Source organism: Vulpes vulpes, chromosome 12 (assembly GCF_048418805.1).
Source record: "Vulpes vulpes isolate BD-2025 chromosome 12, VulVul3, whole genome shotgun sequence".
In the NCBI taxonomy this organism is placed as follows: domain Eukaryota; kingdom Metazoa; phylum Chordata; class Mammalia; order Carnivora; family Canidae; genus Vulpes; species Vulpes vulpes.
Window position 1 is genome coordinate 89,772,850 of NC_132791.1, and position 5,630 is coordinate 89,778,479.

The 5,630-nt window shown below is 42.9% G+C and overlaps 1 long non-coding RNA gene across 1 annotated transcript; it reads left to right on the forward strand.

Moving 5' to 3' along the window:
• The first annotated feature begins 732 nt into the window (after nucleotides 1-732).
• LOC140594906 (uncharacterized) lies at nucleotides 733-5,295 on the forward strand. Its single transcript, XR_011996179.1, has 2 exons — nucleotides 733-1,134; nucleotides 2,376-5,295. It is a non-coding gene; the product is annotated as an uncharacterized lncRNA (long non-coding RNA).
• The last annotated feature ends 335 nt before the right edge of the window (nucleotides 5,296-5,630 follow it).

Here is a 5,630-nt window from a genome sequence, read left to right on the forward strand (position 1 = left end):
TCCCTCCATAATTTTGTTCTTAAAAAGATAAATATGTGGGTTACTGTCTCAGTGATACAAGTGAATGGACAAGCCCTGGCATTTTGGAGCATTTTTCTGTTTTGTTTCTGTTTTGCTTTGTTTTAAAGCACATATCTCCCATCCTTTGATCTAGGGACCTGAACCTCCTGTTTGGGTGATAGAAAACACTAAACGAACTACGACTTGGCTTGGTCATCTGACAATAACGTAATCCAGCAGTAAGGCATTTCCAATCTAAGCCTTGTTGAGCCAGTCAATTTCTCTCCTTTCTCTCCCCTCCTAGCCACCAGCCTCATATATTAGGACCCTCCCAGGGCTTCCTGCTTTGCATGCTAGAAAACCCAACCTCCCCTCCGTGTTCCTCACATTTTTAAAAAATAGGTCTTAAGCCTCCTCTGTCCTTTGAGGAACTCTCTGCTTAAAGCCCTCTGCTTAGGATCATTCCAGTGTACACGTTGTGAATTTAAACCTATTGTGAATTTAATGTGGTCTAATGAGCTTTGCTTAGGAAAAAAGTGTTCTTGGGTCACAGAATCACATTCATTGCTGTCGCCAGCCAGCTTTTAATTACATGCTTTTGATTACCAGGGCAACGAGGGGAGAGACCGGGTCCTCTGGGTGACCTCATCGCCACCAATAGAAAAACAAGGAAAATAACAGGCATTCTATCTGAGATGGAGCATTACTTTTATCCAGTAGGACAGCACATTTGTAGAATGACTTTATCTTGATAATGTTGAGGTAACTGTTTCTTGATCAGAAGCCATTCTCTTTTTTAGACTTTTAACTTCTTGAGAAGAGTCCTTTCCTTTGGAATTTTTTGCTCTGCCAACCGACACGCAAGCACAAACTCACATTCCACATTACCTAATGCACGACTTTCTGCTGAGTTAGGATTTTATTCTTCCTTAAGCTGATTGACAGAGAAATGTTTAATGTCTCGGGAAAGGAATGTGCAGCTTAGAAGCTCCAGGGATCAGGTGTAAGGCGAAGGCAGATTGTGATCTCCAGGGAAGGAAGAATTTGCCTGGAACACTGAAATCACAGCTGGCCAATCGGAAGGAATGAGTTTTGACAACAGAAGCAGTGGAGATCTCTGCATTGGGAGGAAAGGTAAATGGCCCAGTTGGCCAGAAGGTCGGCCATGGCTGGAAGTGAGAGCATCCAGGTGTCCCAGGGACCAGCAGGGCTCTGCCCACATTTCTGTGCCTTTGCCACCTCAGCACACATTGGCCCTGCAGGCAGCTGTAGGCCGGAGAACCTGTATTTCTTTGTCTGGGGCTTTCTCTGAGGAGTGAAGCCTGCTTTGCTCACCCATGAAACAGGCCCAAAGGGCCAGGAGATTAACACCCCTTGGGAGTGAATCCAGTGACCCACTGAAGTTAGTGTAGGTATCAGAGAGCTATGCTTCCTAAAGCCATGCATAGCCACTATGTAAAACAAGAATTTTTATTTATTTATTCATTTTTTGGTTATTTCTCATGAATCTGGAGGTAAGAAATTCAGGCAGGACACAGGTGGGCAGTCTTCAGGTCTACTGGGTCACTTGCTGAGTTGCCTTCTCGAGAGCCGTGAGGCCCAGGAAGGTCCCCCTTCACGTGTGTGGCTCTCGGGTCCTCCTCAAAGTGGCCTCTTTCTCTTCACACCATGTCTCACTATTCAGTGGATGACCTAGATTGTTTCCAGAATGGCAGCCAGCTTCCTTAGCAAGTGTGGAAGTGGGGGTTTCTGGGTCTCCTTCTGGCTCAGGACCTGCCCAACTGTACCTCTGTCACCTTCTATTGGTAAAAGCAAGTCACCTGCCAGGCCTGTCTAAGGGGGAAGAAAAACAGACCCTGTCTCCCCTTGTGAGGAAGGGCAGGCCTGTTCCTCCAGGGAGGGAAGATCATCTTCCGCAGGGTGTGGGTGTGACCCCTCTGGGGTCAGAGCAGGAGGTCGCCAGGTGGGAAGTAACCAGGAGGTAACTAGAAGGTAACCTGGAGGTAACCGGGCAGCCTGGGTGAGTGTGGGGGCTGGCAGGCTTCTCCTTTCCTAGCTCAATACCTCCCTCCCTTGATCATGGGTCCTGAGAGCACCGCCCCAATTAGCCACTTGAGCTCTATGACTTTTCTCAGGGTCTGCTTCCAGGGAAGCTCAAACCTAAAAGCCAATGATGGAGAATATTGATGGCATAAAAATATCAAGGACACCTTTTCCTCTTGAAAGCTGTGAGAGGGAATGGGGGGCGGATGAGAGACCCTTAGAGCGATTTGTTCTTTCCCCCAGTTTTACTTTCTCAGGATAAATTCAGCAAAAAGGGGTGAGGATTTTAAAAGAAGCAACGTGACCTATGTCTCCTTTTCTCCCATTGACAGCATTCCGGGAACCAGAACGTTGGCACCATCCTCTCCACTCTGGGCTTTGGAAACAGGGCATCATGAGTTGTTCTCCACTAAGAGGCTGTGAGGAGTCACTACAAATCCTGTTCTCATCCCTCTTTGTGTCAAAAAATGAGTCTCCTGTCCAGAGCACCATGTCTAGTAACTTAGTAACTCAGTTGATGCTGATGACGGGCGCTCGTTTTATTGTTTTAATCTCAGCACTGGAAAATGTAAGTAAGATCCAACTGCACTAGGCTGGAGAAACTGTTGTTTTTTTCACATTTGAACAAACTTATGAACTTCAACCCCGAGAAAACTAGTTCTGAGTGGGTTGGGATGTTAGCACCCAGGGACTTTGGTTAGCTCTCTTCAGCGGTGTTTTCAGTGTCAAGAGCCAAGTCCCTGCCATAGTACACGATCAATAAATATTTGTTCAATAAATAACTCCCCGTATTTTGAGGGGGGTGCTTAATGATAAGGATAATACTTTCATGGTTCCCTTACCACCCCCACCCGCATCCTTTTACCCATAATATAGCAGGGAATAAAGAAAGGTATGTTAGGGATAGGAATGATTATTTCCTGCACTGGTGGAGGACTTACAGTGTGGAAAAAAATTGACACCTATCTTATTGAGATACAGGAAGTAAACTGTTAAATAATATAATAAGATTTAGAAGTAAAAGAAAGGAAGGAAGGAAGAAAGGAAGGAAGAAGAAAAAATGTTTTCAAAGATCATACACAGCTAATACAAGTCTAAAAGGAAAGTTATGTCCCTCCATTGATGAATAGATACATATTTTCTGTGATTTTGAACTTTTGGGATTCTACTCTGTATACTCTGTATAGTGAATTCACTAGGTTTTCATAGCGGAAGCATAATTGTTGGGCTGAATGTGCACAGCAGGAAAAACTAGAAGTAATACACGCAGAGAAAGTGTCTGTGGTCTTGAAAAGCCCAAGATGATCCATATTTCTGTCTAGTAGTTTAAACCCAAGACAAGGGAACCTGGGTTGCTCAGCGGTTGAGTGTCTGCCTTTGGCTCAGGGCGTGATCCCGGGGTCCTGGGATGGAGTCCCCAGTCGGGCTCCTCGCAGGGAGCCTGCTTCTCCCTCTGCCTGTGTCTCTGCCGCTCTCTCTCTGTGTCTCTCATGAATAAATAAATAAAATCCTTAAAAAAATCCATTTTATACTTTAAAAAGTATATATACTTTAGAACACAGTCTTGGCTATACCTACCTGCCATGGTAGTTCCCCAACAGGCTTAGCCAGGTAACACCCCAAAGAGTTGGCCAAGGTCAGGCAACCTCATTAAATATCTTTATCTCAGTCTCCGGATATTCTATTTTCTGATCATGGAACCTATGATGAGTCACTCCTGGGTGATAAATCGCTGTTTTGTTGACCCTCATCCAGAGATGCCATCACACCCACAAAAAGAAATGAATATTTAAAGGAATTTCAGGTTCTAGCTGATAGGATGAGCCAGGGATTCTTTGGGAAAGAACTGCTTGACAGCCATTCAGGTGGATATGGGCTCACTTATCCGTAAGACCATTACACCCCCGCACAAGACATTCCCTTAGTGCTTCAGCCATGCATTCGGGCGTATCTCTGTGGTCTGAAAAGAGAGAACATGGACTTCCCAAAGGATTTGCCTCTGTGATTTTTCTGAGGGTGCTCTCCCCCACAGTACTTTCTACACAACGAACCTGCCAAGGCATCTTAGGGAAAGTATGAATGCCTGAAAGAGCTCGGCTGCAGACTTTGCCAATAACCACAGCATACAGACACATTTCACATTTCTTCTTTGGAAATCCCGAGGCAAAAATATTCTTCTTCCTTCCTTTGGGTTCTATGAAATATTCTATTTGACTTCCTCTCCAGCAAGCTGTCTCCCTCACACTTTTCGATTCACCTCTCACAGTCTTTTTCTTCCAGAAAGCTTTTCCTTGGCTAAGATAAATTCTCCTGCATCGTGTGAAACCGTGCTCATTACCCAACCTTGCCCTTCTCAGGTGGCAGGTATTATTTCTCTCGCAAACGTGGCCCAAGTGTCCCCAGTGTGATCTGCTTGCAAGTTGCTTTTGTGCTTGTTTATTTAATTTCCATTTCAAGTCCACGAATTATTATTATTTTCTTAATGGTGCAGGGTGCACATTGCTACTCTCGATAAATTGTAAATTAATGTTTTTGCTATCAGGCATGATTATTATGCAATTCACCTACTATCATCATTATTGTCTCTGAACGGAGGTGTAATCATAAGGACCCTTTCAAATTCCTCGGTCTCATTTGTACTCACACGTAGTTTCTTATCATGCTCCTTTCTTTTTAAGTAGCTTTATTGTTTTTTTGGAAAATTGCTGAACGTTCATTGTAAAAACTCAAGCAATGTGGAGAAGTACAATGAAGAAAGTAAAAATTACCCTAGATCTTATCATTCAGAGAAAATTACTGTTAAAATTTCAATGAACATTCTTGTAGGCATTTCCCTATTTTATATGCACATGTAGATATTGTAGATATATGTGTGTCATTTTACGTAAATGCAGAATAACCATTCATACTGTTCTATAAACTTCCTTTGTAATCAGTATTGGCCATCATTTCATGTTAGGACATTTGTGAATAGTCATCATAATTTTTAATAGTTTCCAAGTATCATTAGACACATGGCCTATACACAATCCTTTGCGAGGAACATTTATGTTGTTTCAACAGTTTTTTACCAATCTAAACAATGCTATAGGGAAGAAGCTTGCGAATATGATATTTTGCACTTGTATTAGCCGCTTGGATTAGGTTCCTAGAAGTGTAAATTGCTGGGTCAAAGGGCATATTCAACACTAAGTCTTGATACCTATTTTGATTCAATTGACGATTGGTTGTAATCAATCTTCATACCAAAAATATGTGATAGTTTTTTTAATCATGTCCTTTCTCATTACATCTTCATTGTGCCCAAGAATATTTTAGTGTGTGCATGGGGGGGGGGGGGCGCTGCTAATTACCAAGCTGAGTGAGCAATAAATGAGTAGCAGTCTTTAGACATTGTTTTTCTTGTCAGCAGTGGGGAGGTTATCACCTCCCTTCTCTTGTCACTATTCTGCTCCTTTGTTTTCATCATCTGAACAAGATGATTTCACTGAATTATCACACACAAGGATTTTATGACAGTCAATTTATATGAGCACCTGAACCCATTATACAGCATAATTCATATTTGATATAAAGTGACAGTTGCT